The sequence below is a fragment of the Cottoperca gobio genome, chromosome 13 (genome assembly GCF_900634415.1).
Source record: "Cottoperca gobio chromosome 13, fCotGob3.1, whole genome shotgun sequence".
NCBI classification, from domain to species: domain Eukaryota; kingdom Metazoa; phylum Chordata; class Actinopteri; order Perciformes; family Bovichtidae; genus Cottoperca; species Cottoperca gobio.
This window is the reverse complement of record NC_041367.1, coordinates 7,310,183-7,330,658: the sequence shown is the minus strand read 5'-3', so window position 1 is coordinate 7,330,658 and position 20,476 is coordinate 7,310,183. Positions and strand designations below refer to the sequence as shown.

At 41.0% G+C, this 20,476-nt stretch overlaps 1 protein-coding gene across 1 annotated transcript in view; it reads left to right on the top strand.

The window, feature by feature from the left end:
- pde2a (phosphodiesterase 2A) overlaps nucleotides 1–20,476 on the top strand; it is a 91,907-nt gene that overhangs the window by 42,571 nt on the left and 28,860 nt on the right.

The window sequence follows — 20,476 nt, the reverse complement described above, 5'->3', positions numbered from 1 at the left end:
CAATGGACTATTTTCTGCAGAGCTGACCCTGCCATATTGAGTTTGCTGTAGAGGAGTACACACACACATACACACACACACACACACACACACACACACACACACACACACACACACACACACACAGATACAAAAGGCTTTACATGATGAGTGAGACAGAGAAAACACGCACAATAACTGCAAGGCACACATACAGAAAGAATTGCAGAAATACATAGTTGTATGCATGAAAGTACATTACACATTTAAAAACACACACAAACACATATATTAGTACACGGCGATACACACTCACAGATAAGCAGATGACGGAGAGCTGTGTTTTTTCAGAATTATGTGCCCACATTTGGCTTGATTATGATAATTACCACCTAATCACATATTCACACTCAGAGCGTAATTACCTACACAGCTGTTTATACATTGTGCTGATGTGTGTGAGTGTGTGTGTTTGTACAGTGTGTGCCTTGAGTTTAAAAGGAAGTGGGCGGTGTTCATTCCAATGTGGAAGTGTGTGTGATGACATGATGACCTCTTCATCAGTACCGCTCTGTCACCTTTGACCTTTAGCTAAAAGAGAGCTTTTTGGGGGAGTACTTTAATTCACACGTCATGTTGCTTGGGTATAATTACTATACATCTGACATAAACTATTTTCTGAGAGCTTGTCAAAGAGCCTTAACTCATTTTCTTGTGCCTGAATGTTTTTTTTTCTATCCGAGCCAAACCCATTAAATTACAAAAAAGAAACTATTGTGCAGAATTATTTTTTTAAGAGAATTCCATTAATATATTTCTCAATCACAGAAACATGTCTCCAAAGTAATTTGTCCAATTTGCAATGGTACAACATCCACAAGAGACTGACATCCAAAGCTTGCACCACAACAACAAGGAGATGCTGCTCCATCATGTCAGAAAACTAATAATCTACAACTGTTCTTAAATAATAATAATTCTCTCTCTCTCTCTCTCTCTCTCTCCCATTTATTTGTCTGCCCCTTGATGCTTTCGGATGTTCCTCTTTAAGGTAAGAGACTGTTGCAGACACCCACTCACAACACTGAAGGGCCTTTATGTAATAGATAGTAGATAGATGGATAGATGGATGGAAAGATAGATGGATGGATATGGGCGGAAGATGATCAATAAACGGGATGAGGAAAAGAAAGATTGATCAAGGCACTGACAGAAGGGTAGACAGATGAGCAGATTAATAGATCTCAGATTGATAGATTATCACACAGATAAACAGAAAGATAGAGAGAAAGGGTGGACAGAAGGAACATCATATCTACAAGTCTGCTCACAGACATTTTGGCTGTGATGGCTTTTCTCGGTTGCCATGGCAATACTGTCACATACCAGCTGGACTGGAGAGTTTCTCCAACATACACACACACACACACACACACACACACACACACACACACGCATGCTTATGCATCTTAATATGAATTATTTTAACTCTGCACTCTTTCACCAAATGACATATTGTATTTAATGACATAAATTATATACACGTCCCTGTAGAGAGGACAATTATGTAAATTGTGCTGTTATTGCCTTTGTTGAGTTTTAATCTCGACTATTAGAGAGCGGGCATTTCACAGCTAGGCCTTCAGTGATGTCCTACACAGTCCTACCTGAATGATTCCACCTCTTAATACCATCATTATGACGCCATGGCTCTAGAAACTATACATTTAGACAGAAACGCAGTATAACCGGGCGTTGCATCACCCTAACAACAGAGTTATATTAATATTTGCGAAACATTTAGTTGTAAATAGCAGGCATTCCCAGCAGTGCAATGTGCAGTGCCTCTCGGAGGCTGTGAGCCGGGGGTACCGCTCGTAGTTAGTGATTTGAAAGTGGCAGACAAACCCTTTTCCCGGCTGTGATAGGCTCGCTAGCGTCGGGGTTGGCCGTTCTCTTCTCACGATGTCTATCTTTTCTTGAAAAATTTGTAATTATATCTGTGACCAAATCGATCTCTTCTCCTCCTTCAGCCATTGTGGGTTGAAAAAAAACAGCTTGTAGAAATCTATACAAATTAGCTCGTTCAAGTTTGCTAGCTCTGCGTAGCTCTGCCTCTCAATAGTGCGTATCCAATCAAAAGACGTGGACGTGCTGACGTTATCGTACGCCTGCTAGCTGGCCTCGGTGTCGCCAACTCGAAATCTGATTGGTTAACGCTACAGTTTTGTCTCCGTTCACTTTAAGCGACAGGCGCCCGCACTGTTGATTCTGAAGGCCTCAGGGCAGATTTCTTGGACCCTGGCAACACATCATGGCTGAAATATGATTGGATAAAAGCTCTAACATAAAGGACCAGACCTCCAAATCTCGATCTGAGGCTGGAAGCAGCGCAACCAAGAGGAAAGCTATGAAATGAAGAGAATAGACTATGGGGAATAATTTAATACATATTTGTGGAAGAAATATATACAAATTAAATGTATATTCTGATGATGTTTAGGCCAGCAGAGAAGGCCTTGCTGGCCCACCACTGGAGAAAATACATTGTTGACTGTAACAGCAACTTCCTGCAATACGACTTAACGATACCACCAGAAGAATGACGCTCTTTGGTAGCACCTAGTGGCAGCTGTGAGAAACTACAACATCTTGCGATAAGATTTTACACCTGTGAGGTAGTTGATACAAAGCTGCAGAGATAAGTTAAGACATGTATATCATCACACTGTTGTGTATGTCTTTGGTTTGCTAATGCTATGGGGAGTGTGGTTAATGTTTGATGCGGCTTCCACAATAAACATTAGCTTACGCTGCTAACGTTAGCTTCAGCTACTTACCTCTCTGAAAAGGAAGTAGCTGGACAGAGTGAAATATGAGTGTGATCATTTCTTCTAAATTTCTATAATTTCAAAACAGTAAGGGCACTCTTCTTATACAACCTTTTCTCGCTCGACAAGATGTTGGTGTGACAGGGTTAACAAGGTTCACATTTATCCTATGTTAACACCATTATAATTATCTTCCACTTGATATAAGTTCAGTGGAAGACATTTAGACTCACAGAAAAGTTTAGACTGCACATCCTAGTCTCACTGCCTGCAGCCATTGCTCTTTCTGTAATTTATCTCTCAGTCACCTTCCTCTCTCTCTGTTTTTCATGCTCCTCTCTCTTCTCTTTCACTGTAAGACCCAATTTACTCCTGCAATAAAAGTGTATGCAAGATGTACCTGAACTTACAAGACATTGCAGTGTGTCTGCTCTCAGATCAACCAGGCCACATGTGATCAGATCTCAACCAGGTGTAATGCGGAAAAAAAGTTGAAATGTCGCCTTACTCCTAACTTCTCTTCCTGCTATCTCAAGCAAGCCCGGCTACAGACGACCCTTTCCTCAACAAAAGTCCACTAGCACCTCCTGCTTAATATGCAATTTGACATCACAATGCGAGCAAAATCAAGATACCATCGACAGATTTTAAAAGAGTGCTCCACCCATCCCTGTTGCCTATAACCTTTCCCACCTCAATTCAATCCACCCGAGCCTGCCATATAATCTTATCCTATATTTCTGCCAGTCCCTCTGTCTCCCTCATCTTTTTGAATCGTCACACTCCCCCTCACCCACTCAATAGCTCCTCTTTTATTCCATTGTCTGCCATCTATCAATCACTTCATCCCCATCTCTTTCACCTCGTCTTTTGTTTCATGTCTCCTACTCTCTCCACCTGCTTCTCTTTTGTCTTTTCCTCCCCCACCTCTCCCTGTCTTTTATCTTCTTTTCAATCTTGCTGCTCTTCTCGCTCTCTGCTACACTATTGACTCCAGTCAGTCTTATTGATAAATTGATTACAGTTGAGGTTAAGAGTCAGATAGGGTTCGGACTTGAGTGACACACTGTCCCATCCTGCTTTGCTTTTACTGGGCATATCTTTGCGCATACTGCATGTGTGTGTTTGCGCTCTCTGCATTGCAGCATGTCTTGTCTTTGGTAAAGAGATTCACACAAACACACATAACACACACCTTTGACACAAATGTGTAATCGGCTGTGCAGTCGCTCTTCCAACACATTAACTTTACTGTGACCGCAGACAATTTATGCAGTTCATACACTGGGGTAACACACACACACACACACACACACACACACACACACACACACACACACACACATCCAACCGGTTTGAACACAGGTAAGTGAAACAGCTACATGTACGATAAAAGGGTTCACTCTTGACCTTGAGTGTGTGTAAGAATGTTTGTGACAGACTATAATCTCTGTATTCGGCTATGCACACTCAGAGGAAACACACATGCACACGCACGCGCACACACACACACACACACACACACACACACACACACACACACACACACACACACAGAGTGATAGGATAAAACACTGCAGTTCTTGTTTTCTAAATGTGGTCAAAAAACAACAAACCTGTGCCCACTGCAGATACGCTCAGTATTGAATTGTTATTCCTAATGCTGCTTTGCAAATTAAATGATAATATGTTTGCTTTCTAACAGCCGACGTGGTGCCTTCTGTCAAAAATGTGAAAATGCAATTTCAGCAGCCTAATAGTTTGGGGATTTTTTTTTTAACTTTCCTGCTTTTACCAGGTCAGATGTATTTGATGTACGCATCAAAGGTTTGCAGGTGTTTCATGTTATAAAATGTGTGTTTGTGCTGATGTCTGCAGCACACTGTTCAGTTGTGACAGGCGCATGGAATATTTTGTATGCCTCCTCTGAATTAAACTTGTTTTTATCACAATGTCAGTGCTACACACGCACGCACGCACACGCACACACGCACAGACACACACACACACAAACACTCTCACATACACATAGGAGATGTAGTTATTTTGAAATTCAAAGTAGACTTCTGCTGGTCCCTGATAAGGCAGCCTTGGGCAAAATACAACATTATTAATATAATATAATACATATTTATATTAGTATTTCACTGGTTTTGCGTCAATTTGTGTGTGTGTGCGTGTGCGTGTGCGTGCGTGTGTGTGTGTGTGTGTGTTGTGAAGTAGCTGCCATCCATCACTAAACTCCCTATCAATCACTTCTTGTCCAATCAGCTAAGTGGACCTCATCAGGGTTTTTGTGCCTGAATGTGTGTGTCAGTGTTTGAAATGCATGTGAGCATGTGTTAGGCTGCTTCATTTAATTTATTTCCATTTCCATATATTTAGCTTTTTCGTTTATTCAGCAGAACACATTGAAATGTCAGATTTACAGTTTGTCCAGCGCCTCCTGCTTTCTACTCAAATTGAACATGTGACAGACTTAACAAAGCAGACTCATATCTTCCCTTCAGTTTAACAAACGCCTTGTTCAGCTACAGTAGATTACTGCTCAAGCTGGTAAGCAATACGCCGTCTGCGGTTTCTTCACAGAAATTGTTCCTACACTTTGCTGCTTTGTTATCACACCATATATAATCTGACTCCTCTCTGTGTGTGTTTGCGTCTGTGTGCACATGAGTGAGCGAGTGTTAGATCAGTAATTTATGTTCTGCCACAGCAGGCTTCCTGTCCGGTCTGCTGTGTCTGTGTGTCAGTGGCAGGAATCCTTTAGTCAGAATTATGGCCTCTGGCGGCAGCTACGCAGTGTGTGTGTGTGTGTGTGTGTGTGTGTGTGTGTGCGTGTGCGTGTGTGTATATGACCTCTGGGGCAAGTATTGATTGAGTGTCTGGTGCCCCGTTGTGAGCTCACAGTTAGCCTCATTAGAAATAGGTCTTGCTGTCCCCTCCTTTTCCTCTTCCTCCTCACATATCTTCATCAGATCTTCTTCCTCCGTCACAATCACCTCTCATGACCCCACGACTCTCCTCTTCTTCTCCTTCTTCACCATTTTTACTGAAAGATGAGGCCGGCAGGAGATTGGCAACATTTTTGACATTATTAATGGGATTTGGCAACTACACTCAATGTGGAAAACATAATAGTACGTGAAGGACAAAAGTTTAATACAACAAAATACTGTTTTGTGTAATTATTGGCAGCATCTCATGTTTTCACCTCAAACAGCAGCTGGTGAATAATGAATTCAACATCATCCCTCACCGACTCGTGTAGGATTTCTGCAAAACAATATCATAATTACATAAAGGATGAGTATGTCCTTCTGTCCCTCTTTGCAATTTCAATAGCTTCAGTGGGAGAAAAAAAAAGCAATTTGTGCAGCACCTTTTAAGATCAAAATGCCCATATTACTTTGTGTGAAATGAAAAAGATTTTGACATTAAACATGTATTTCATTGGAGGCTGATGAAAAAGGGACCAGTCACGGGGTGATGTGGGACCTTCAAGAGTGTTTGGCAGCATCCTGCAGCAGCTGCAGCCAGATCATTGTTGACTGACTGAGGCAGGAAAACAAGCCAACACCAAAGACCTGACATGATGAGATAAAAGCATGAACGGGAAAAAAACCTGGACTGATTGCCAGTTTATCGCAGGGTGAAAACAAAGACAGACAAACAAATTCTCACCTGCAGTCCGTTTAGATTTTCCACACAAATCCACGTAATAATCTAAGTGCCCACCATCGAGCCCCCCACTGTTCCTGACTTGATAAACTTCATAACTTGATGAAATGATCCCCCAGATGAGGACTTTGTTAAGAACTCAGCAGTATAAGTCTTTTATTCTTTGAATCATCTGTGTTCTCAGATGTCACAGACATTGTTTAATGGCAAAGGCAACAAATTAGCTCACTTAAATTAATAGACCCATCTTGCAAGCTTGTAATTACTGTTTCTGGGCTTGTTCCATATTATGTTCATGCTATCAGGGTTATAATTATTGCCCTGAATAATATTCTTTGCCAACTGAAACAGTAAACCCTGTATTTCATCTCACCAAGGGCATATGTCAGTTGTTTCAGTGCCAGGAGTGCTGCTGTGTAAGGAAACGCTCATGTTGGGTGCATTTGTGGATTTATTTTGCATTATGACTGTAAAACGGGTATTACATACTGTTTTGAAGGTGGGAGGTTATATGAGATATGCTGTTACGACCCTGGTTCAGGGCAGCAACACAGAGGAGTCAAACAACGACTGTAATTTGCAAAACAGTGTTTGTTGCAATTAAAGTCAACAAAAAGTCAACTAAGAAACTGAAAGTGGTGAAAAAGAGAGAATTTGAGGGGTTTTAAAGTTCCAGGTTAACTGCAAAATGCAACATCTTTGCACAGAATATATGCATATATAAAAGCTATTCTAAGAAAAGAGTGTCTAAACAACATTTCAATAAATAATGGTGCTTTTCCTCAATCCAGTATCCAACAAACTAAAACTTTGAAATCCCAATAAGTATCCATCCATCCATCATCTACCGCTTATCCGGGATCGGGTCGCGGGGGCAGCAGCTCCAGTAAGGAACCCCAATCTTCCCTTCTCCGGGCCACATCCTCCAGCTCCGACTGGGGGATCCTGAGGCGTTCCCAGTGAGGAGATATAATCTCTCCACCGAGTCCTGGGTCTTCCCCAGGGGTCTCCTCCCAGCTGGACGTGCCTGGAACACCTCCCTAGGGAGGCGCCCAGGTGGCATCCTTACTAGATGCCCGAACCACCTCAACTGGCTCCTTTCAACGTAAATAAGTCCAATAAGTATCAAATGACAAAATAAAAACAGTGTGAACGTATTGACCCTACAGAGTGTTATCACTTGAATCCACAGCTCTCCTCAACTTTACGGAGTTTCAGCTTAATTGTTTAGCTCTCAGCTCACAGACTTTACTGTCTTTTGGTTGACTCTCATCGTGTCGTTTCGGGCCTCAGCAGGCAGCTGTTTGCAGTGAAGTAACTCTAAAACCCGCTGTACTCTATCTGCTCTGCACTAAGCAGCAGACACAAACAGTTTGTGACAAGCTGGTGAACACAGCGGAGCATTCAGCATCTATAGAGCCAGATATTTCCCTCAGCTCAGGAGTTGGTACAGAGTGAAGACATTCAGTACTTCTCTCCGCTGCCACCAAGTTGCTAACAAAAGATATTAGATTTATAATGATATATAACAAAGACCAGCCGAACATCCTTGCACTAGAAAGTTTTTTTATGATTAATCGATTATAATAAATAGCTGCAGATAAAAGATTGAATGACTAAATGTTTTATTTCTACTAAAGGGACAGTAGGTATCAATGTGTCTGTTTATGTGTGTGTTAGCCTTGTGTAGTCTGTACTCCCTCTCATCAGTACATGCAGCTTTGACTAGTATAAGCAGTTTGAAAAACGGATGCATGTTTACAGGAAAGAATTTTGTAAAAATCATGACCCGCCCTACTCTGCTTCTGATTGGTTCGAGCACGAGGAGTGTGTGTGTCTGCCTATGCTTTTGCTCCCCAAGCAGACACACACATTCCTCGTGTGTATACTGATGCTGATTTTGTTCCCTGGTAAGAACGATGATAGTCGATATGTCAGCACCTCACTTTACTACTTTACTTCACAAGTTCACACCTGAAGCCATCCAAATCTCTGTTAGCAGTTTCTCTCCTCATCCTACGCTTTCATGCAGAAGGACACACGCACAAACATACAGGAGCGTACCAACGATTTATGACTCATATGAACAGGAAAGACCCCTCGACCCCCCTCCCATCCTTCCCGTCAACACTTCCCGTCAACAACTCAAACACACCTTCACACTCATTAATTACTATTCAATCATATTAAAGGTTTTTGTTGGTTTTAGTATTTATGAGTAATCCAAAAAGGTTTTTGTTTTTGTTTTTCTCAACTACCATAAATAAGTTTCTGCATCACATTTCTTTTTTACGTTATGTTTTTGGGGACTAACCCACTTTATTATTAATCCATAAACTATTTATGAATACCGATTGAGGATCACAGAAGTCATTTTATTTCAGAGACTTGAGGTACCCTCCCTCAGCTTGGAGCTATTTGCGGACAGTGCTCCTTGTGTAATCCACCACAGATTCAAACACACACACACACACACACACACACACACACACACACACACGCACTTACACTACTCAAGGTGACCTACGATATTTTAAAGGCAAAAGACACAGCAGAGGAAAAGAGGTCATGGGAAAGGAGAAGAGTGAGTAGAGTGACATGAGATGACCCAGCAGAAGAAAAGATATATAGGGAGGCACGGAGGAAGAGGTGGGTGAGGGAGGAAGACAGGGAAAGGAGAGGTGAGCAAAATGTCAAGGAGACATTAGGAGACTGAGGCATTGTATTGCCCTGCGTAGAAGTGTGTGTATGTCTGTGTGTGTGTGTGTGTGTGTGTGTGTGTGTGTGTGTGTGTGTGTGTGTGTGTGTGTGTGTGTGTGTGTGTGTGTGTGTGTGTGTGTGTGTGTTCCTGAAAAGATAAACAGGGAAGCTCCCAATGGGGAGTCCATCCTGGAATTTTTTAACAGGAAATGTATTCTACCCCTAAACAATGGCATAGTGCACACACACACACACACACACACACACACACTCACACACACACACACACACACACACACACACACACACACATACATACACACGTACACACACAAAGCCTCTGAATTTTCATAAGTGTAATACAGTACAACAAAACATTTAAATAAAATTGTGTGTGTGTGTGTGTGTCTGTGTCTGTGTGTCTGTGTGTGCGTGTATATGTGTGTGTATGTATATGTGTGTGTGTGTGTTTGCATCTAATATGTCATGTTTTTGCAAGTTATTCAATCATTAAAATCCTATTTGTAAGCTTGCACCTGTGCATATTATATTTGTGTGTGTGTGTGTGTGTGTGTGTGTGTGTGTGTGTGTGTGTGTGTGTCTCTGTATGTCTGTGTTTGTGTGAGCTAATCTCCCCGTGTTTATAATTCAATTTAATAAATTTTCATTTTTAATTTGCCCAGGTGTACACTTTGAAATGGGATCTCACACACAGCCTTTCACACAGTGACGTGTTAACTGGAGGCTGCAGTCGGCGAAAGGCTCCACGGTTAAAATAACAAGTGTGTGAACATGTGTGCGTGATACACCTCTCTCTTTCCTGTGTTTCTGCATGTGTTTAGGTATTCCTGACTTCCTGTTTCTTGTCCAAAAAAGAAACACTCAGAGTTCTCAGTGTTGACAATTAACAGAGTGAAAGGCAGACATAGAGGGAGGGAACATTTAAAGTTGTGTCTCAAACCTCCTGGTCATTTATTTGGTTCCTTCTTTGACAGGTTTATGTGAACATCAGGCTCCATTGAGTACGCTGGCTGCCTCTCTGATGAATTAATAGCAACAGTGATGGCTTTTTGGCTGGAAATGTATGGTTAGGTAGTATGGCAAACAAAACTCCCAAAACAGCATAGGAATTAACAGTTTCTTTCACTTCCTGAAAAGTGTTGTATCCCCTTTCATATTTATCACAACACTTTCATTCCACTTTAAAGTAATGTTCAGAAGAGACTCTCTTACTTGTTGCCAACTAGATCCTATCGGTGGCTTTGAAGCCCTGCATGTCCCCGTGAGTAATGTGACACAACAACTCAGACTTTCACATTTTTTAGCGAACTATTTTCAAACATGATTGATTTCAGCAACCAGTTGTTGTTAAATCGAGCTTATGGAAGCGAGAGAAAACACAAAAGCTGAGACAAGAACCCAACGAGCTGAAGTTGTGCAGCACCCAATATAACAAGAATTATACAAATGTGTTTTGCTGGTGCAGTAAGTTCCTATAATTTACCAGAAGGAAAAAGGTATGTGACTGTGAAGACTTGATCATTTAATACTAATTACAGGGAAATTCGAGACTTAAAAATATGAATTAACAATAGAATATATAACATAGAGTCTGTTAGTTAGTGCACAGCAAGTCATCCGAACATGCCAACATGTTAATCCGTCTATAAGCAGGCTCACAATTCAACATATGTAGGGGATAAAGTTTCCCATAATAAAAGATCAGCAAGTGACAAAACATGTGGTTTGTCTATGTCCTCTCAGATGACGTACAGAAGCGTTTCGAAACTGTTGCAAATCACTGTTAACAACCAAAGCGTTTCGCAGAGAGACATTATCAAAAGCTGCGTTGTGAAATATATGGCAACTCTGTTATCTGTATCCGTGGTGATTTGGTTTTCTACAGTAGTATTCAAGCAGTTTCCAAGGCAGCGACACTTGTTGCCTTGTTTTTTGTTTAGTTTTTTATCCTTTTGGTAGAAGCAGGAAGATAGCTAATTATTTACCTTTTAATAATCAGTAACATGTTAAGTGGATAGAAGGACTGATAAACAAGACTGATAGATAGACGGACGGACGGACAGGCAGACAGATGTGGGCAGTATGTATAGAGATGGTAACAGGGGGGAAACATAGAATAGACAGAGCGATGGAGTTTGAGCAGGGTAAAAACCTAATGGAGGACAGAAAAGAGTGAATAGAGAGCCGAATGGAGCAAAGAGAATGGCGAGAGCATGTGGGTGTCTGTTCCTGAACAGAAGACTTTAAAATAGAACAACTGCCGTATGTTCGACAATATGACTGTCAAACACCTGCAGCGAAGAGACGGAAAGAAAGTAGGAAAGAGAGTGAGAGAGAGGTATAATGGGATGCGAGGGACAAATAACAGGTGACAAAGTGACTGAGGGAAAGGGGGTGGGGGGGCATGCATAACATAGAGAACAGCGACAAAGACGGTGTGGATGAAGAATGGACACCATTATTGTGGCCTCCCTGCCAGAGTTTGTGTTTTTCTCCCACTCATACTCCCATCACTCACCCTATTTCCTGCCCTGAGCTTTGAATAGCTCCTTACAGCAGTGCTGCTGCTGCTGGACGGAGAAAAAGTAGAGGAGCTCAGGTATCATTGTCTCTAATAAAGCTGCTTTCATACACAACACATCGGCTGCATTTTCACAAGGTAGTTTTTGAGCAGCCATGATATTTAGAACAGCCCTTGTTGGGAGTTGTTGACATTTGAGAGGAGGCCAGTCCCTCGGTGAGAACTGATGACAATCACAGCCATTTAAATGAGATAAGGTGCTTAGCATTTTTGCTGCATCCCTACTCTGCACCAGGAACAGCAATGAGACAGGATATTATTAAAAAAGTATTATTATATAATATGAACAAACAAACAATGATCAAAATCTGAACACACATTCTGCTGGATGTTGTGTTACTTCTACTTTACGGACATTTCAATATCTGTATCATAATCATAGTTCGGGAGGGTTGTATTTAATATCAAAAGTAATCCAGTTATAGTTGTCTGTTTCCATGGTTACAGTGCAAAAAGGAACTGCTAATAGTTGATTTTCAAAACAAAATTGTACGGTGCAGATTCGCCTAAATGGAATCAAATACAGGCTGAAAAATGCTCAAACAGGACAACGTGTCACGTCACCCACGTGCACGGAGTGTCCTCGTGCACGAGCAGGACGTATGAAACGCAGACCTTCCTCTGTTGCGCTACAAGAGGCTAGGGCAAATGTATCCAAAGTGTTTTACATAAGACAGAAATGCATCAAGATATAAAAGAAACATAAGGCGATATTGAAAGAAATAGGATTAAAAGGATTAAAACCAAATAAAATACAAGACTAAAGAATCAAAATTCAGGATGTCAAGGAGCAAAAAGCTATTACTGTGGTCACCAGTGGGCCTGCTTTACATAGCATATACCTGTTTCTGCGTCTATTAGCTTTGCATATGTTGCAGGTAAAACTTCACATCCTAAAACATAAAAATACCAAATAAGAGAACGCAGCATTCATGATTTACGTAGACAAACTCCCCATCATAGATATGCTGCTGATATTAATTATTTCTTTCTTTTTCCTCTTTAATTAAAATGTAATACTATTGAGACAAGGTGTGAGCAGCTGTCTGCTGTTGTCTCTGGAGATGCCAAAGCAGCCTTGGACTGAGAGGAAAATGTATTTCGTCAAGTTGTATAGCATCAAATCACTGTTGTTGTATGGGTTATAGATGAGCTTTAAGGCATGAAGTCGTAATGAGACGTCCAAATAATGTGATATGAATGATTAATTTAGCTTCACGCTGATCAAAAAGACCATAGGACAGTAAAGACTCTTCCCTGTTGTATCTGGGTTTCTTGGCAAACGCTTGAATCTCTCCTCTGAGCGACGTGTGAATATTCACAAGCGAGCAGTTTATGTGGATCTGGTTCGCCTGGTTTATGCTGTCAATTCTTGCCTTTCTACTTGTTCTTTTAGATCTGAACTTGTGTTTCACTCACTCTAGATTCCCTGGAGTCATGCTGAGGAAATATTTATGAATTATGGCCCATAGGCTGGTCTCAGTTTAAAAGATTTCAAAATCTCTCTTCCTCTCAGTCTCTCTCTTTCTACACACACACACACACATGCACGCACACGCACACAGTGTTAGATCAGTGACTGCATCTCTTTTTACACATCCAATCCTTTATCTACTTTTGTGCGTGTGCGAGAGAGAGAGAGAGAGAGAGAGAGAGAGAGAGAGAGAGAGAGAGAGAGAGAATTAATATTCTCAATAGTCTTCCCTCCCTTTTACTCTGTGCCTCCATTTCCTTAGATAACATTTTCATCACATTTAGATTTTTATTATTGGAAATATCACTGGGACATTGTGTGTGTGTGTGTGTGTGTGTGTGTGTGTGTGTGTGTGTGTGTGTGTGTGTGTGTGTGTGTGTGTGTGTGTGTATGAACATGGCGGGGCCCGTCATCATGGCTTGGCTGTATTCTACAGTGCATGTGTCTCCAGTATGTTAGTGATGCTACTGGAGACCCAGCTCTGTTGGAATAACAACCAGGACCCAGTGCAACACTACCAGCCCCACTAGCCGTGTGCGTGTGTGTGTGTGTGTGTGTGTGTGTGTGTGTGTGTGTGTGTGTGTGTGTGTGTGTGTGTGTTTTGTGTGTGTGTCTGTGTGTATGTCCTTGCTTCTGCCTGTCTTCATATTTGTCCCTTTCCACTCCTCCCTCCTCTCTAGCGACTGGCTAACAGGCAAAAATCAATCCGTATCAGTAATTCACTTAACTCAAACGTTAAAGAGTGAACAGCCATCCTTTGTTGCCTTAAACATCCACATTTGAACACACTGCAGGTGAAGCAGTGAGCAAGCTAGTGATTTGCTGAAATACACCAAGGGGCTTGTTAGAACATGTAAATAGTTGGTTTTACATAAAGATCTATAGGCATGAAGGAGGATACCTTTAATCATGTGCAAGCGGGTATGCCATTACCCTTCATCCTCTTGCTGTCAGATCAAGGTCGTACAGTAAACATCTTGAAATGCAGATTGGCTCTGTGAACTGCTCTGTGAACAATAAAGCAGATAAGAAATACGGGAGCTGTCCTAAAGCCTCCAATTAACTCCTTAAACTAATCCTCCCGGTCGAGTCTTTAGCTAAGCTAGGTTTTTATCTAATGTGGCCAATTCAGAATGTTAGTATGCGGCTAACTGGCTATTTTAAAATCTGTAACGCTCTCTCTCTTCTCTATTTTGTAAAATAGTTACAAATGAACTGAAAAACATGTCGCTGCAGTGAAGATAAAGCCTTTGCTCTCGAAGTGGTTCTGTGTGAAGGCTGCATGCTCTTCCTCAATTTCAGGAGGGATTAATAATGTGGAATATAACTCATATCCTGTGCTTCCCAGTCCCAACAATAATAAAATGACATCTGGGACAATGACTCAAAGAAAGTGTAAAAACTGTAGAATCTATAACTAGGTTTTGAAGGTTTTCCGCACACATGTTCATATTATGGTGATAGAATTAAACGCAGCTCTTGCAAAAGCATATGGCTATGAATAATTTGCAGCAACACTGATTGTGTTCACAGAGATGTCTTTTGATAGTGTGAAAGAAAACTTCAAAGGTGTTGTGTTTCCTTTCCTGTAGCTTTTGTAAAGGTTCTGCTTTTTAATCACGGGGGGAGGGGGAGGGTCAGTAGAAGGAAATAAATAGATATTATTGACTTTGATGATGATTACAGTTTTGATCCTCCACGAATGGCAGTGCACAGGATTATTATTCCAATTCTCATGGCTAGTTTTCCCTTAACAGGACCTTGAAGTCACGCATGTCACATCGGCTGATCAACATCAGATCCAAATAAACTAAAGGCACTCGCCTTCTCTAGCAAGGCCATCCACCAAAATTGTCAAAATGTGAACGAATCAGAAAACGGGCTTCTTTCTAAAATGATATAAAATATTGAGCTTGAAGATTCAATCGTTACCAACTGAGATCCATATTATTCATATGTGTTTGCACTCCGTAATGTGATTTCTGTACACACAACATCTGTTGCATATCCGTCCACACTGGAAGAGGAACTTCCTCTCGGTTGCTCTTCCTTAGACCGAGGGTCTAAGGGTAGAGGGTATCATATTTTGAGTGTAAAGCAGATTTGACTTCACCTTATCCATTGATGGAGATCATGGCTAGAAGCTCTAGAAATGTTCTAGTAAGTGGAACGTTTGCCGATAATTTTTTATAAGATATAAAATATAATTATCTCTCTGATAATATCTCAAATAAAGGTCCTCTCTTTCTTCACTTCAGTTAAGTATAATAGACAATTTGAGATGTTTCTGTTGTAAAGTGCGAACCACCACACATCCTATTCTTTCTCCTTGCTCATCACATATTCAAAAACTCTCAGGGGTCAAATCTGCTTCCTGCTGAAATTGTTGCCCGCAGCTGCTGCTGGATATGAAATACCACTCAGATCCAGCTCCACCAAAAACAACTGTTTAACTATTTGTGCAATTATACTTTCACCATTAGCGAGAGAAATACGGGAAACATGAGAGCTGACTAGCAGAGCTGGGTCAAATGCCTCTGTGAAATCATCTTGTCTTAATTATCTTGAAATTCTACAGCATAAACAGGAAAGTCTTTCATATGAAAGTACAGCTCCAACATATATAGTACTCACTGTATTAAGTGCCAAACAAAATCTCTGCTCAGCAGGCAGCCACAGCATGCTAAAATAAACCTTAAAAAGAATGGGCAAATATTATCTGGCCTAGTTCTGCTCAGAAGGAAATTATCTCGGCATTACACAGAACTGATTTGGCTTTAGCTACAGCTCTGTCCATGTAGACTTAATTAAGATTTTCAGCAAGTTGTCCTCCTGGAGTTATGCTCCAAATGCCTGCGTCCCTCTCTATTAACTCTGATTTACGACTGCTAGTTCAGGGAAAAAGATTGAATGAAACATTTGTTTCCTTACCTCTATTTATTAGCGGATCAGCATTTTATTGTTTAAAAGTCCAGCATCTCGGCAATCTCATTTCCATACCATTACACCTGTGGACCTACCATTATGTTCTTGGCTTTTTAACCCTTCTGCAGAGCATCTTCACAGACATGGCTTACTGTAAGTGCCCTCCTGAAGAGCAAATTGAGCGTAGCATTCGCAGGAGAAGAGTACGCACTTTAGACACCGCAAACCTCTTTGCCTACACAGAAAATCTGCAGTAAGTACAAATAAAAGCAGAAGGTAAGATAGAGGATAAAGACAATATATTAAGACTGAGGCCAACACGCCAGAACGATAGTGGTGAAGATGACAGGTGCAAGACCCTGAGGTAATCCAAGACAAAGCAACTAACTGAAAGTTATGGGGGAAAAGATAAGAAAGACTTTTACCATGAGAGAGCAACGCCAGAGATGGCAAATTGATATTCCACTCAGTCTAGATCCACGGTGTCAAAATGGAAGCAGCGAGGTGTAATCTGAATCCAAAGCGAGCAGAAGATCATTCACCACTGTGGTACTTTCAGTGGAGTCATCGGCTCTTAAAGCAGACGGAAAAGGTTAAAAAAGATGACTGTTAACTATGTGGGCTGAAAACTGTTGTGACACAACTCTTTCTAGTACTTCTTAAAGAAGGTTAAAGACCCTGGATCAAGGTGTGTTTTCTTAAGTAGAGGTTCGACCGCAGCAGTCTTAATGCTAGTGCGAACAGTGCCGTCGTAAGCGATAAATGAATATTCAGCATCGCACGTGCCAGAAATGGGCAGAGATCTTTAAAAGGTTTAGCTGGTAGGGCATCAAGGAAGCAGGTACTTGGTTTAGAAGCCAACACCAGTTTAAGACAATGTCTCAAGTAGAGCTGCACGATATTTCCTTTCAGCATCGCTATTGCGATGTGCGCATGTGCTTCATCGCAGACTCACTGCGAGGGGTTTGCAGTGACGTCACCTCTTGAAACACAGACCCTGTCTCGTTTGCGGTTCTATTATGTGTGTGACCTTTTTTTATATATTTATACAACCAATGGGTTTATGAGGAAATGGTGAAGAGTGAACCAGATTGGTATTTTTTAAGGCAATATAAAGTATATCGCAGAGAAAAGCGAGGTGGAATGACCAGAGTCTGTTTCCCCCGGACAAAGCAATTCATCGCTGATGGAGATGATTTAGATACAAAAGCCTCAAGTCTTGCTATGAAGTTTGGAGGTTAAATTGAAAATGAATTTATAAATTGGACATTGGTTTGTATAGTCAGATGGGGAAGCTTCATTTATTGGTAAGAATACATTTGATTTCAGCCATGTTTCACATAAACCAATCATATCCAGACTGATAAAAATCAAATCAGGAAGGCTTTGGTAGAAAATTATATTTATAAAAACCAAATGTGAGGGTCTTATTGGAGTTGCAGCTTTGAGTAATAGGCCAATTTGTAGAGCAACCAGTAGATGACGTATCAATTATTGTGGGGATACAATCATGATTGTGGGACTTTATTAGATGCTTTGTGGGAAATTTCTCCACCGCCTGTTGTAGGGATGATGATTAGATTTTGGTTATTCATATACTGAGGGAAAGAGAACTTGTGAGTAATACGATGGAGGAGGGAGACAGTCTGGATCAGTCTAATAACCTAAAAATCAGTTTTATATTAGCAGTGCGATGTACACAATGTCCCACGGTAAACAGGAGAGCCTAAGGGAAATGTGCGTCTGATAAAGATACAGAGAGGAAGGAATCTGTATTTAGTTATGCCGATCACAGGTGCCCTTCAAAATGTCAGAGCGTCCCGAGAGATTAGAAAGGCTGCAGATAAAGACAACAGCGAAGACGACAACCTGATAAAAGGAGGAACAGGAGGAGAAATTTAGGGCTTTAGGTAGAATGGTGAAGGGAGGAAAATGAGAGAGGTGTGGAGGAGAGATGTGATGAAGTACAGCAGGGGTGAGAAGGTTAAACGAGAGGAAACGACATAGACAGGTAAATCCAATAAAGGCCCATAATTCACTGTATGTGTTAGTGGGACATTTACAGAAATGTATCAGTTTAATTGTGAGTATTTATACTGTCGCATACTCAGAGACTGGAGGACAATACGCCCTGGTGCAGGTCAGTGTACCACTATAACAAATTATGAATGACAGTAATGCAGTGAGTTGAATGAAAATGGGATCTATGAGACTAATTCTAAAATAAAAATACTCCATTATCATAATGGCCAGTTAACACCCAGAGAGGGAGTATTAAAAATGTTCCCTGTTGTGGTAATTTCAACTTAATTTAGATAAAAGCTTTGTCCAAAATCACATAAATTGAAATGTCATTAGAGGAAAAAAACCTGCTAGTTTATTGAAACCACGTTGCTGCTTCCATTAAAAATGTAGAGGCTGTCGAGTTTTGATCTAACTGAAGGATTACATTGTCCTCTATCTAATTACTATGCTGGGGCGGTAAGGTAACCCTTAAAAATCCCATTGACCTCTAAAAGTACCGTGTTAAATAAAATGTTTTAAAAGCTTTTCATTTGCCAAAAAAACATGTTTGAGACATTACGTTACAGCGTGAAAGTTAAAGGGAATTAGCACATGTTTAAATAAAATGCTTAAAAATGTAATGATGGGTAGAGAAGCAGGTACATTATTATATCAGATGAGGTTTAATGGCAAGAAATGATTGTGAAAGGTGACATTTACCAAGGCATACATCTTATTGCTAGTGATGCACAAACACACACACACACACACACACACACACACACACACACACATACGCGTAGACACAAAGGCAGGTTTAAGCGTCTGTAGTGGGGAGGATGGGAAGCCAGAGGTGTTCAGATGCTGCTCAGAGGAGTCTGCTGTTCAGATCTACTTTTGTTCAAACATTACTTATTGGTATTTGTGCAAGCATTTCAAGATCTGCGGCTTAAGATGCAACACACTCTCAAATGATTTCTCACACACACACACACGGGCTGGCAGAGGTCCAACTTCATTACAACAGCACTCTGGCAGGCTGATTGAGTGATCAAAGCTAATCGCATTTAATCATATCTAATCACACGTAATAACCTACACTTAGTACTCAGGCATGATAAGACTCTCCACTCTCTCACCATCTCTTCCTTTTCCTCTCTTCTCCTTACTCACTCCTTGACCCTCCTCTCCCTCCCCCTTCACCCGCCCATTAACGACTTTTCCTCTGCTGCCCATTCCCTTGTTTTCCATGTTTATTCCCAATCAAACAAAAGACTGAACGTGAGTGAGAGACAGAGAAGAAGTGGGTATTTCTTCAACAAGAAGAGAGAAATAAAAACATAAGAGAGTTTGACAGATGGACCCCCTCAGTGTGAGACTAACAGCTTTGTCAGAACAACTGGAAGAGGTTAATCTGGCAGTCACAGGCAACATGTTCAACACTATCGTTTTCCTTTCAATCTGTAGTACACAGTGTTAAAAAAAGCCCTTGTCATTGCGGTATTTTTCTCTGCTTTGATCAGATTTTGAAGTCCTGCTATGATTCAGTCTTTACACTGTGCATACATGTAATACTAGTGTAGTGTGAGAACTGGTAGGGATTTAATTAGACTGCACACAGAGTGTAAATGTTTTTATAGTATGCGTTTCTAGCATGGACTGTTACTTTATTTAATAAAGTTGTGGTTGTGAGAAGCTGCAGCTCTCTAAGCCTGTTTGTAATGTTTGTGGAAGGTGGAAATGTAAAAAACCTTGAAGCACAAACTCTATCTTTTATGACCTTAAGATAGAAACTTATCTCAGATCAGCTCTCCTGCCTTACCATTGCTCTTCTTCTCTGCCGTGTTTCCAAACCTCATCTTTATTAAGGAAGTTGCTTTCAGAGGACCAAAAAGAGAAAACAAATGGCTCTCACCTTGCAGTTATACTGACCCTTTTAAGGCATTAGTATGCTGCAAAGAAAGTGCTTCTCTGATGGTCACACCGCATCGAAAACACCTTTCTGACAGTGGAATTGGGACGTCTATTTTTTTGTTTATTGTTTTTGGAATTTTTCCTCTTTCTAAGACAAGCACGGCCACTTTATGCAGCAATTGGCCGTGTGTGCAGAAGCAACAAAGTAGGAAAGGTTTAAACTTCTCTCTCAACTATTTCTGTCTTTTTGCAACATCATCAAGCAACATTATGACTTTCCACAATCTCCATCTGTACCATTCATCGCAACTTGCCCCTCTCTTAGACTACCAGCGTTTTGCCCCCCGACTCTGGGTCTACTTTTAA